The sequence below is a fragment of the Ovis canadensis genome, chromosome 7 (assembly GCF_042477335.2).
Source record: "Ovis canadensis isolate MfBH-ARS-UI-01 breed Bighorn chromosome 7, ARS-UI_OviCan_v2, whole genome shotgun sequence".
NCBI classification, from domain to species: domain Eukaryota; kingdom Metazoa; phylum Chordata; class Mammalia; order Artiodactyla; family Bovidae; genus Ovis; species Ovis canadensis.
The window spans coordinates 14,834,302-14,847,605 of NC_091251.1; the positions used below are offsets into that span (position 1 = coordinate 14,834,302).

General features: G+C 43.1%; 1 long non-coding RNA gene across 1 annotated transcript in view; it reads left to right on the forward strand.

The window, feature by feature from the left end:
• The window catches only part of LOC138443246 (uncharacterized), a 121,388-nt gene that overhangs the window by 59,898 nt on the left and 48,186 nt on the right, over positions 1 to 13,304 (forward strand). Inside the window, exon 2 of the long non-coding RNA XR_011258040.1 lies at positions 11,339 to 11,448. This is a non-coding gene — a long non-coding RNA (uncharacterized lncRNA). The remainder of the gene's footprint in view (positions 1 to 11,338; positions 11,449 to 13,304) is intronic.

The following is a 13,304-nucleotide window of genomic DNA, read 5'->3' on the forward strand; positions in this document are numbered from 1 at the left end:
TATTTATGTATGAGTCATCAGCCCTGTGTGTTGCTTTTCCTCCACTTCTCATCCATGCCTGAAGAAGAAATGTGCCTTTGGCTCTTGATTTCTTCCTTCTTCCCTCTTCCAAATTAGTAAGGAAAGCAGAGGCAGAAAGGGCAAATAAATCTACATAATAAAGAGATGGATGGAGGAAGAATGTGGGAGTATAAGGCAGAGTCTTGTCTCTGTAGCTCAGAAAGAGAATTTTGGAGATTGTGGTTTGAGAGGTTCCAGACCAGATGTGAGGTTTAAGGAAAGTGGTAAATGTTATAGGAATCTTTGATACATATGGCTGAATTATATTCCCTCTAATATTCTTAGAGGAATCTAATGTAAGGCTACATGACTTTTAGTTGTTGTTCTGAACATCTTTGGGAAATTCTCTTGAGTAGAGACTGAGCCCCATAACACAACAGATTTACTAGAGTGGTAAGGAATCACTAGGGATATGGGTAGCACCCAAAGGGAGGTAATGCCACAGAAACCAACAAGATGATGGAGGAGGTCACAGTACTGAATGCGACTGAGAGATCAGATCATCAGGTCAGCTTTTGCTAATGCAGTTTTAGAAGAAGCTGGGATCCATGAACAATGAATGAATGACAGATAAGGAAGTGGGACAGTTGGTTTGATCTAGCTGAACGAAAAGCTTTACTGATAAAGGAAAGAATTAGGACTAGCTAATGGGAGATAAGGCCACTTGCAGCGAGACATCAGTTTACACATGTATTGAATACAAAGTGATTGATCTGAGCAGGTGTTTCAGTTCAAACACTTTAGTTTTCTCTTGCTCTTTAGCCAAAGACCTGCTCCTCTTCCCTGATGACTTGATCCCTGAGCCACTTATCTTATCATCGTTGATCTCCTGTAGATTACCCTCATGGAATAGTGCTAAAGAAAGAGTAGCAAATAAGAAGGAATTTGGTTCTTATCCAGGAATATTTGGGACAGAAGTTCCCATGCTTTCCTGTGTGAAGACTATAACTGTTGTTTTCTTCTTTTGGTTTAGAGGTTCCCTCAGGGAAAAAGTTATTACAGAAAATGGTAAAAATGAAAGCATCTGACTGCCATTCTCTCTTTTAATTAAAAAAGTTAATAATATATATATATATATATATATATATATATATTGCAATAGTAGAAATTGTGTCTCTGCCAGGTTAGGGGCTTCCCAGGTGGTGCCGTGGTAAAGACTCTACCTGCCAATGTTGTATCTAGTCGCTCAGTAGTGTCCAACTCTGTGACCCCATGGACTGCAGCCCATCAGGCTCCCCCATCCATGTGGATTCTCCAGGCAAGAGTACTGGAGTGGGTTGCCATTTCCTACTCCAGGGGATCTTCCTAACCCAGGGATTGAACCCAGGTGCAGGAAACATAAGACCCGCAGGTTTGATCCCTGGGTCAGAAAGATCTCCTGGAGCAGGAAATGGCACCCCACTCCAGTATTCTTGCCTGGGAAATCCCATGGGCAGAGGAGCCTGGTGGGCCACAGTCCATGGGGTCACGGAGAGTCAGACACAACTGAGGGACTGAACACACAGGTTAGCTTTTGTACACGTGGGAAGCGAAGTGTCTCCAGCTTCCTCTGAGTGAAGCAATAGCTTCTTTAAAGAGGAAGCTTTGCTTAGGAGGAGGAACAGTTAAATTTATGACCATCCTAACATTCTTACTTGCAAGTTCAAAGCTCTTCTTTGGTGACTTCTAGGCAAGATTACCTTGTCTTGAAAGCAGGCTTGTCGGTATTGTGCTAAGAAGGTGGCAAAAATATTGTTTCGACTATTGTAATAGATACCATGTTCTGCTATTAGATCTCCATTCCTTAGGGTTTGGGATTGCCCTCTCTCAAGATGTCAGACCAGTGTAACACAAAATGTGATCTGTAGACAAGCAGCCGAGGCAACAGCAGGAGTGTGTTAGAAACGCTAATGTTCCCATATCACTGTAGGGCCACTGAATCAGAACTGCTGGAGGTGGGGTGGTGCAAGGCCCGAGAATCTATATTTAAACACGCCTTCCATGTGAGTCTTGCACCTACAGAAGTGTGTGAAGACCTGCACAGGCTCATGGGGAGGAACCCTGTCTTAAAGCATGTTCAATGTCTTCCTTTGCCCCTTGGAATGCATTCCCCTGCATTCTCACACTGCTGGGTCCTAAGAAGCAGACCCGTATTGATGATATCAGCAGTATCCTAGAAGGATTGATTGATAGCACCAGAAGGAGATGGTGTGAGAAGAGTGTGGTCTGAGATGTTTATTTCTTCCCAAGGCCCTTCCTGCAAGGTCATCAAGGGCTGGTGGCTTCCTTTAACTGAAGGTCACAGCTTCTTATCAGTTGGCTGTCTCCATACAGTGCTCTGTGCCTCAGTTTCCCCTCCTCTCAACTTTTCTTTGTAGTGCTACTGATGAATACCCGACCACTGCTAGTGTTTCCAGGAAATTACACTATCCCTGGACCTTTCCCTGGGTTTAACTCCACCTAACAGATAATTTGTAAAAAAGTCACTTTTGTAATACTTCCTTTAAATCACCCATCCTAAATATGCCTTCCTTTTCCTTTCAGAACTCAGACACAATCCGTATATTGCCAATACCTAGCATGATGATTAAATATTTGTTGCAGGACAGATGAAGGAAAATATAGATGGTCCTGTCTTATGACGGATCAACTTATGATTTTCTGACTTAACAATAGTACAAAAGCAATATATATTCAGTAGAAACTGTACTTTGAATTTTGATCTTTTCAATGGTAGAAACTGTACTTTGAATTTAGATCTTTTCAATGGTCTGGCAACAAGTGGGACAATACGTTCTCATGATGCTGGGCAGTGGCAGATCCCAGTCAGTCATAAGATTGTGAAGGCAAAGAACTGATGCACTTATTATCTGTATCCATATTCTGATTTTTACTTTCAATACAGTATTCAATAAATTAAATGAGATATCCAACACTTTATTGTAAGATGGGATTTGCTTTAGATGGTTTTGCCCCACTGCAGGCTGGTATAAGTGCTCTGAGCACACTTAAGATAGGCTGGGCTGCTAAGCTATGATGTTCAGGTTGGGCATATTAAAAGCATTTTTGTTGTGTTGTTTTGTTTTGTTTTTCTCCTGGCCACACTACATGGCTTGCAGCTTCTTAGTTCCTTGACCAGGGATCAAACCTGTGACCTCAGCAGTGAAAGAATGGAGTCCTAACCATTGGACTTCTAGGGAATTACCTTAAAAGCATTTTGACTTACAGTATTTTCAGATTATGATGGGCTTATTGGAATGTGGCCTCATCATAAATTGCCGAAGATCTGTATATATGGAAAGGCATAATTCTCTCTAAGAGCAATAGTCATTAGTAGCTTAGAGACTGTATACTTTAAAAAAAAATGCCAATAGGCTAATTTGAAAATGTACTATGGAAACATGGGATGTGGATTTGGATAGACATGAGATCCAGAGTACTGGCTTTGGGAGGTACTGGCCCAAATACTACCCTAATGCATTAAATGGGAGGTGATTGATCCCAGAGACCATCAAAATTCACTGCCCTCAAAATTTTCAAAAGTGAAATAGGTGAACACAGTTACAAGGAATGGGAAAACTTGGTAGGCAATTCAAAAATAATGACTAAACCTTCGGGAGTTAGCAAGTATGGCCGGTGGGAAAAGAGAATGTGAGAGTAGTTTATTAAATCCTGGCTCTTCGGGGTGTCCCAAGGTAGTCATGTATGGATGTGAAAGTTGGACTGTGAAGAAAGCTGAGCGCCGAAGAATTGATGCTTTTGAACTGTGGGGTTGGAGAAGACTCTTGAGAGGCCCTTGGACTGCAAGGAGCTCCAACCAGTCCATTATAAAGGAGATCAGTCCTGGGTGTTCTTTGGAAGGAATGATGCTAAAGCTGAAACTCCAGTACTTTGGCCACCTCATGTGAAGAGTTGACTCATTGGAAAAGACTCTGATGCTGGGAGGGATTGGGGGCAGGAGGAGAAGGGGACGACAGAGGATGAGATGGCTGGATGGCATCCGCAACTCGATGGACAGGAGTTTGGGTGAACTCCGGGAGTTGGTGATGGACAGGGAGGTCTGGCGTGCTGCGATTCATGGGATTGCAAGGAGTCAGACACGACTGAGCAACTGAACTGAACTGAAGGGTAGTCAGCCAGGTCAGGCTTAGGATGGGGCGATATTAAGGACAAATTTCTAGTTCTTGGCATGGTGCCATGTCTGTATTATTACTCAGCAGACATAGTGAAGCATGGCTATTTCCTTTTCTCAAAGAAGAGACCTACCAATATCAATACCCCCATCTTAATAGAATCTGGTCGTCCCTCTTGTTAACTGATCTATGGCACATTGCTTAGCCTTTGCCAGCAATGAAGTCACTCAGTCGTGTCCGACTCTTTGAGACCCCGTGGACTGTAACCTACTAGGCTTCTCCGTCCATGGGATTCTCCAGGCAAGAATACTGGAGTGGACTGCCATTTCCTTCTCCAATGAGAAGTACAGTCAATATGAATCAAAAGGACTTGGAAGACTCGGCATTTGGGGACCTGGTATACAACCCCAACCTGTACTCCACCACCATATTTTATTTCCCCCAGTTTGAGCTTTCAGCGCCATCTGTAAGCACTGATCACTATGTAAACAAACACAAATAGATGGACAACTGACGTTATTTAGAGTTATGATATCCTGGCTCTGTATTTTATGTATTTTAAAAATTCTTTTCTAAGAGTAACTGAATTTACCCACCAGCTAATCAAAACAAGCAATCCTTGGAAGTTGTTTTTTAAAAAAGAAAGTTTCCATCTGCAGCATAATGCTGTATATCCAGATCTGCTTCTTTTATCACTTCTTTCACCCAAAGTCCCCTCAACACATCTTGAATCAACTCTTCAAATTTCTATTCTGGCTCACCACATGTCAAATCTTGCTAAGCAAATGAAGAAACAACACTCAACATATCTCTTCCTGTCAACGGCAACATCTGCGTCGAGTCATTAAAGACGAGATCCTAAATTTTATCCCGCTCTTTACTCTCATATCACACTCAGTAAGGAATATATACAAGCACTTTCCCTTATTATTATGGATTGAGGTATGCAGGGCTCAGAATCAGTGCTCTTTGCCTTAACATCTTGTGCCTTGATTACTAATTAAAGTAACATCTCCAACTAATTCAACCACATGATGCCTGTCCTGCCTGACAGGAGGCAAATTTAACCACTCTGCTAGACACAGGATACCTCCTCCTGCAGACGGTGAAACTGTAGTCACCAGCATGAAATGTCAGCTGCTTAAGTCATTTTAACTCCAGAATAGTAGTTTCTGTATCATTACCTAAGTTTTTGTACTTCAGTTCCTGCAAAGATTATTTCTGCTTGATAACACTGAATGCCAGTAGATCCTAAGTTCTCATAGCGGGAAAGTTACTAAAGCCAAAATAGTCATTGTGCCCAAAATATGACACCTAGTCCAGGAAGACATGAAAATATGTAGGTAGCTGGTATTAATGCGGCTCAGCTAGTAAAGAATCTGCCTGCAATGTGGGAGACCTGGGTTCAATCCCTGGGTGGGGAAGATCTCCTGGAGAAGGGAAAGGCTACCTGCTCCAGTACTCGGGTCTAGAGAATTCCATGAACTACACAGTCCATGGGGTAACAAAGAATTGGACACGACTGAGTGACTTTCACTTTCACTTTCAAGACCCATCTGAATAAATGGTGAATGAGGAAACTACCCTCTCCACCTAAAAAGCTTAATAGAGTAGTTGTTTTATACACATTTGAAACTAAGCTATTGGGTTTTAAAAATTCAGTAAGGAAAGAAATATGGACAGTAGTTGGTTGTATGTGCATGTTTTATCTCCTCCTGCCCACTTAGCACCAACTGCCCAGCATATCAAATTATTCATCACACATCAACAATCTCCTATTGGAAGTCCAACAGTCACTTTAGACTTAGCAAGTCAAAAACTGATCTGATGACTTTTCCCCTTATATTATTCTCCTTCTTTTGACTTTGTTATCTCAGTGAATGGCAACCTACTTACCCAGATGTCTGAAGCTAAATTCTGGGAGACATTTCCATCTACAACCAATCACCAAGCCCTGTTTTTCCCTCCTTATGTGATATTCCTCAAACCCTTCCTTTTTTATTTTCAGCCTCCATTGTCTTCATTTTGTGCCTCAAAATGTCTCACCTGAATAGATGACATACCCTTCTAACTAGTCTGACTCCAGACTATTGCCCTTCAATTAATTATCCAATTGTAGGTCAATCTGACTTTCTAAAAAATACAAAAATTATCCTTGGGCTTAAACATCTTCAGTACCTCCTATGTCTAAACGTATCTTTTAGAAACCCAACCCCCTTATTACGGCACACAAACTGCTGTATAATCTGGCCCCAGTCTTATGCTTTTACCTAACTTCTTACCATTTTCAACACTCACTTGACACTCAAACTGTACCCAACTACTTGCAGTTTCTTGAACAAGGGCTAACCTCTCTAGCCTTCATGCCCTGGCTTGGATCTCAGGTGGGCCATCTGTGACCCCCCAGAGCATACCAGGCAATATCTGGAGACATCCAGATTGTCGGGGCTCAGGGGGGTGCTACGGACAGGTAGACAGTACAGTCTCTGCAACAAAGAATAACTCAGCCCCAAATATCAAAAGTTCCAGGATTAAGAAACCGTACCCTGAGTCCCTTGGACTGGAAGGAGATCCAACCAGTCCATTCTAAAGGAGATCAGCCCTGGGATTACTTTGGAAAGACTGATGCTAAAGCTGAAACTCCAGTACTTTGGCCACTTCATGCGAAGAGTTGACTCATTGGAAAAGACTCTGATGCTGGGAGGGATTGGGGGCAGGAGAAGAAGGGGACAACAGAAGATGAGATGGCTGGATGGCATCACTGACTCGATGGACGTGAGTCTGAGTGAACTCTGGGAGTTGGTGATGGACAGGGAGGCCTGGCGTGCTGCCATCCATGGGGTCACAAACAGTCGGACACGACTGAGTGACTGAAATGAACTGAACTGAACTGAACTGAACCCTGCTTCCATTCCTTCCCTTGTGTGGCAGAAATTGCTCACTATTCACAGTATCCATTCTCCATTTTCATTTTCTCTTAATCCTCAAACCTCCCAGGTTTAGCTGGGCTGCATTCGCCGGCTTCCCTGGCAAGCGGGGAACTGTGTGCAGTTAAGGGTTATCACAGTAGGCCTCGGAGTTTTATCCTTAAAGCTCTGCTTGCAAGACTGACCCTTGGCTGGCATCTGGGAACTCGAGTTTTATGAGGATTCCCACCAGTCCCTGATAGGAGTGGATCCCTATGCCTAAATGGTATGGAAATATACAGATTATGTTGACTCTTGCTTTTCTTCTGGGAGTCTGGAACTTGGGCATATTCTCCAGTAGAAAGTGACATGGCCAGTTCCAATAAAAGCCCCTGGGACCAAGTCTCTACTGAGCTCTCCTGGCCCAGCGTATTTCATACATGTTATTATAGTTTGTTCATGGAGGAATTAAGTATATCCTAAGTGACTTGACTGGGGAGTGATTTTGGAGGCTTGCGACTGGTTACCTCTGTACTTCACCCAATGGGCCTTTTCCTTTTGTTGGTTTCTCTTTTTCTTTTCTTACGGTTATCTTGGCCATGAATTTAACTGCATGCTGAGTTCTGTGAGTATTTCTGTCTCAAACTGGAAGAAGTCTAGGAACTCCTTACAAAACACGTGACTAGATTCTGGCCCAGGGATAAGTGCACGTAAGTCAACTTCTGGGTTACAGCCTTTAAAAAATTGATTCGCTCTTCTTTCTCTTTTCTTTCGTCCTATTCACTGGATTGTAGATGTGTTATTTGCCAGGTGGATGAGAACCATACCCTGATGCAGAGGTTGGCAGACTTTTTCTCTAACCAGGATTCTAATCTCTGTTGAAACTACTCATATCAGCCACTGTAGCCTCCATAGACAACGTGTACACAGATATATATAGCTGTGTTCCTATAAACCTTTACTTACAAACAGCAGAAGTGGGCCAGATGGTCTGCATGTCGTGGTTTGCCAGTCTTTACCCTAGAGGACAGAGAAAGAAGGTGATGAAAGACATTTCTTCTTGGGGTTAACTCCTATGATGAGATCACTCCCACATGCTGTCCATTCAAATGTCCTCTTGTGTTTCCATCTAGTCCCATATATATCAAAATATCTATCAAAACAATTGCATGTCTGAATTATCTCTCCACTCCATTAGTCTTTAAGCCCTTGAGGGCAAGGGCCACTTATCCCCTTATCTTTAGTGCCCATCACAGTGCTCACCATGTATCAGGACTCAAATAAATTTGCTGATGTGGTTAATTAATGTACTTTTTTCTCATGTTCTTTACTGTTCATTCCCTGGCAGTGTTGCTGGCAAATGAATGAAGGTAGTATTACTCATCCAGTCAGAACTCTACTCTATAGCATTCTTGCAAAGACTTCTAGCCTCTAGGCTACATCTCAGAAGGATGCTCAACAGGGTACATGTCTCACTTCAGAGGTGCACTTGTTCTAAACCTTACAAAGCATTTAATGCAATACAACAGGGTATACACTGAAAGAATGTTTATATCTCACAGCCAGAATTAGGTTCAGCATTTTTAGATTTTACCCAATGCCCTTTGTATTCACTGATCACGGGACAATGCTTCCTCTTCTGCGAAAGCAAAGGTACCAGAAATGTCCCAATAGTTCAGGTGCTCACTTTTCAGGAGTGTTTCCTAAGGCAGCCAAAGGACAGATGATACCAGTGGGACTGGTCTTGCTTGAGAGAGACAAAACTGCTCACTTGTTGGCAAGAATTTCTGGTTCTTCTACATACTCCAAATCCTGCTCCACTCTCTACAATGGAGTTCCAAATACCTTCCTATAAACCCTCCTGTAGTTTTGGAAACAGCCTCATTGGGTATGTTGAAGCTATAGCATCCGTATCTACATAATTCCTCTTATATTAGTGCTCTACCATCCAAACTTATGTGAGATAAAGATTTGATTGTAACTGGGAGCCATGAGGTACAGCTCAGAAGATGTGTTAAGGGTAGGCTGTCCAAGTGCAAAGCTTTGGGTGTACTCTCTGCAGGCTGGCAACTCCCTGTGACTTGCCGGGCCAGCCCTTGCAGTTCTGATCTAGCACGTCACTACCCATATGGGGCTTTCTCTGCTTCCAAATGTTCACATAGCTCCTGGCATGGCTGTCTTTCCTGGTACCTGTCTTCACCGGTGAGGTGGCATCAAGCCCTCAGCAGGGACTCTACTGTGTAGTCAACAGACCAGCCTCTTTCTGGCCTCAGTGTCTCCTGAGGCTGCTGGGACATATACCTCCTTTGGGTGTCACTTATTGGCTACTTACTGTCTTTGATAGAACAGCTAATCCAAGGACATCAAGACTTTCTGAAATCTAAGATGGATATGAGTTACATATTCAGAAATATTTATAAATATCTACAAATCTGAGCTCATCTTGACTATTCATAAGACAAGAGAAGCAAATGTTATATGAAAGTGGGAGGTCAAGGACTGGGCAAAGCCTGGGACAGAAATGGATCTGATCCCAAGTAGACAACGTCCAGCACAACAACACAAAATTATGTGCTGAAAGAAAAGGGTGTGAAATTGAAAGAGCATATGGTGTTTTGGCCAAAGTTAATGAGAACTCAGCGTGTCATCCTTAAACCCAAAGGGAGAGGTAAGTACATGCCTAGAGATTATCTGAATCTGTATCAAATAGAAATCGAATTCTTTATCTTGCATCATATAAAAAGGTAATACATGATGATGAAGCAACATGATAAATCAATCCAATCTGGTCTGTTTTCCTAGGCTTTACTTAATTCATTGTTTCTACCTACCTGAATCAAATCACATATTTTTTCTTGTGTGAAAACCTTAGTAGCCATCCACCATTCAATTTCTACTAATTCTAGACAGCCTATGACAAATCTGTTTCTACTCAGAAACATCCACTGTTCTCCTTTTAGCCTCTATTTTCACAGAACTTGTCTGCCACTCACAAGACCTTCGTGACACACAGCCTGTGTTACCCAGTGTTCCTTGATATGAATTATTTATTATCTCACCTCAGGGATATGCTTCTTGAGACTAGAAGCCCTCTGATCTCAAGTTAGCAGTTAGCCTAGCACAGCTATGTTGCAGCTACTCAAGGCACCCTTGCTTGATGGGTGGGTTCTTAAGGATTGCAGAAGTGAGGAAAAAACAGAATAACAAAGACCATGCCACAAAAACGTGAACGACGTGAAAGCCAACTTGTATAGGAACCAGGGCCTCCTGAGGAGTCTCAGGGCTCCTTCCTCGGAAGTCCCCAAGATGCCAAGCCGGAGGCAGAGTCCCGGGGCAGGAGCTCCCTGGCTGCTTGCTTTCCCAAGTTCTGAAGTCCCAGAGAAAGTACTAGTCCAAGGCCCCAAACTCACTGTCCAGAAAGAAAACTGAAATCTGTACCATTTGACAGGCCACCTTACAGACAGAGCCCAGATCCCAGCAGATGTTTGCAGTGACCCAGGCACAGCAAGGACATTCTGCAGGGGTCCTTGGGTCCCAGCACAAGGCCAGGAAGTATGAGTCACGTGGGGCCTGAGAAAAACCAGATGCTTGGGAAAGAAATAACAGGAGATGCAGAAATACTGTATGGTCTAGACTGAATGCTTCAGTGGCCTCAAGATAAACAAAGTAGGCCAAGGGTGAAATGTGTGCGCTCAGGCAGCTTTCCCCAAAAGACTTCCAGCTCCTATCTTCAGGAAACAGCACAGCCTCACTTCTGTGACCACAGGCAAACTTGGCACGCACGTTCTCGCTTGCTTTCAGCCTCATCAGTGTACTTGAATTTATAGGACGGCACATACCCATCGCAAGCATTCCCCAGATTCTTGGCCCTGATCTTGGGATATATGGAAAGGAAGTCTCTACAGGCGTTTCCTTCCCGCAGGAGGTGCTAACGAAGGTGCCTTCCCTTTCCGAGGAGGGGTCGATGTTCTGGGGCTCTGCTCTGGCTGATGCTCTCCTCAGATATTACTTGCAGGTGGACAAGTCCTGGGAGCCACGCATTCACTTCAGATAAGTTTGCAAAGGCCCAGGGAGGATTGGCTGGTCCCAGGAGAGGCTGGAGCCTAATGGTGCTTTAGCCAGATGGTCTCAGAGAACACTGTTGTTCACGTGGGCATGAGAGACAGTCAGCACAAATCTCTCATTTGACAGGCTAGGAAAACAGTGCTCCAAAACTAGCGCTTGCAAACTTGCCTCTCAGCATTGTTTTCTTCCCATCAGGTTCTGAGGATCCGTCCAGGCTCTGAAACTGTCATAACAAGGGTCCTGTCCAGCTGGGCTCACCCATCTGTGCCTGAGATACGCCAGAGCATTGTCTCAGCTTTCCCAGGGTGAGTTCCTGCGTTGGCTTTGTTTCCAATCATCCTGTTTCTGACCCTTACTTTGATCCTTTGGCTCATGTCCCTCTCCATCCTGATGAACTTTTTGACATATTATTCTTTTGACTTGACTTAACTGGACTTTTAATCAACTTTCTTCCTCCAGATAGTCCTATGTATGCGCCTGTTGGCACCCTTCCAGGCTCCCCTCCCAGCCTTGCAGACTCTTGTTCAGAGCAGCCCCGACTGGAGATGAGCTAATTCCATCGCTCCTCCCACATCTGGCTGCCTGGGAGGGCTGTAGGAAGCAGTTCTGCACAAACACATGTGTAATCAAATTATACTAGAAAGCCAGAGTCTTTATATTTAAAAGCCCCGCATTCTCCATCAACAGATAGACTATCAAAATATTTAGTCTGTTAACTAACCAAATTAATGTTGAAACCATCAAGCTCTTTGAGAACCACAGGTGGCAAGTGTCAAAGAATTGACCTCAATGGACAAGTAAACTTTTTAAGTCCTTGAAGAAAATCCAGGCTTGTGATCCCAGGCTTACAAATTAGGCTTGTGATCTATTAATACAGTGTCAGTATATAGTGGTAGAAGAAAAAAAAAAAGGAAGAAACACAAGTCTTCTGGAGAAAATTGAAAATGTATCCACCTGAACATAATGTAAGTAAATGCTGTGAGTCCTAAGGCAATGCCTTTCAGATTGTCAGCTTTTCAGGTAGACATATGCAAACACCTGAGTCTTCATTCCCCGAGATAAATTCTGTTTTCTGTGCCTCTCAGACCTAATATGTGAATTTAAGGACTATAAGTGAGCAGTAATGCTATTTATTTATTCATTGGCCACACCACTTGGCATGTGGGCTCTTAGTTCCCCAACGAGGGATTGAACCTGCACCCCTTGTGTTGGAAGCACGGAGTCTTAACCACTGGATTGCCAGGGAAGTTCCTCTTTGTTTTGAGTTACTATTTATATTTTAACCCAGCATTGCCTCTATGATGTTCCAGTCTGCTCAGCAGAGAGTAAAGCATCTCATAATTTCTTCTTTTGGATTTGTGGTTCCCACTGTACCTTCTACCCAAGGAATTTCCCCTCATCTCCGATTTTCCAAATTCAACCATCCTCGAAAGACACAGAAGGTCCTGCCTCTCTCTTGAAGCCTTCCAAGATGGCACCAGACAACCATGTTGTGTTTTGTCTTTTGAGCTCTTGTGCTGCTCATTGTTTTTCCCACTCTTTTAGCATTGGTTGCTTATATGAACCAAATACTAAGGCTCATGAAAACTTACCTGGGGATACAGACCAACACACACATGCTTTCTATAAAAATGCAATTCCTTAGTTAGGAATCTTAGTTCTAGGATTAAACATAGCTTCCTTTTAGAATGGGTTACAAATTGGCAGTTCATGGAGCATACTCAACACAAGAAGTCAGGTGATTTTTTTTTTTTTTTTTTGCCCTACACAGTGTTGGGTAGTCCAATGTTTTAGTAAAGTCAAATTATTATATACTCAATATTTTAAAACTGGAAATTTTCCTCTCTCTCTCTCTCTCTCTCTCTCTCTCTCTCTCTATATATATATATATATATATATATATATATATATATATGTGTGTGTATATATATATATATATATATACATATATTTCTAGCTTTCCTTCAGTTCTCTGAAGATCTGCCAGCACTGGAGTCTCCTGAATCCCTGTAGGAGGACCACTCGCTCTGCTGGAGTCGGCACTTTGGTGGCTCCAGTCTTATGCCCCTCGTGCTCCCACAGCACTGAAGCCAAGGGCCCTCTGCCTTCTGTCATCCTCCAAGCATCTCACATCATTTGCCTTCTGTGTCTTGGCTCCTAA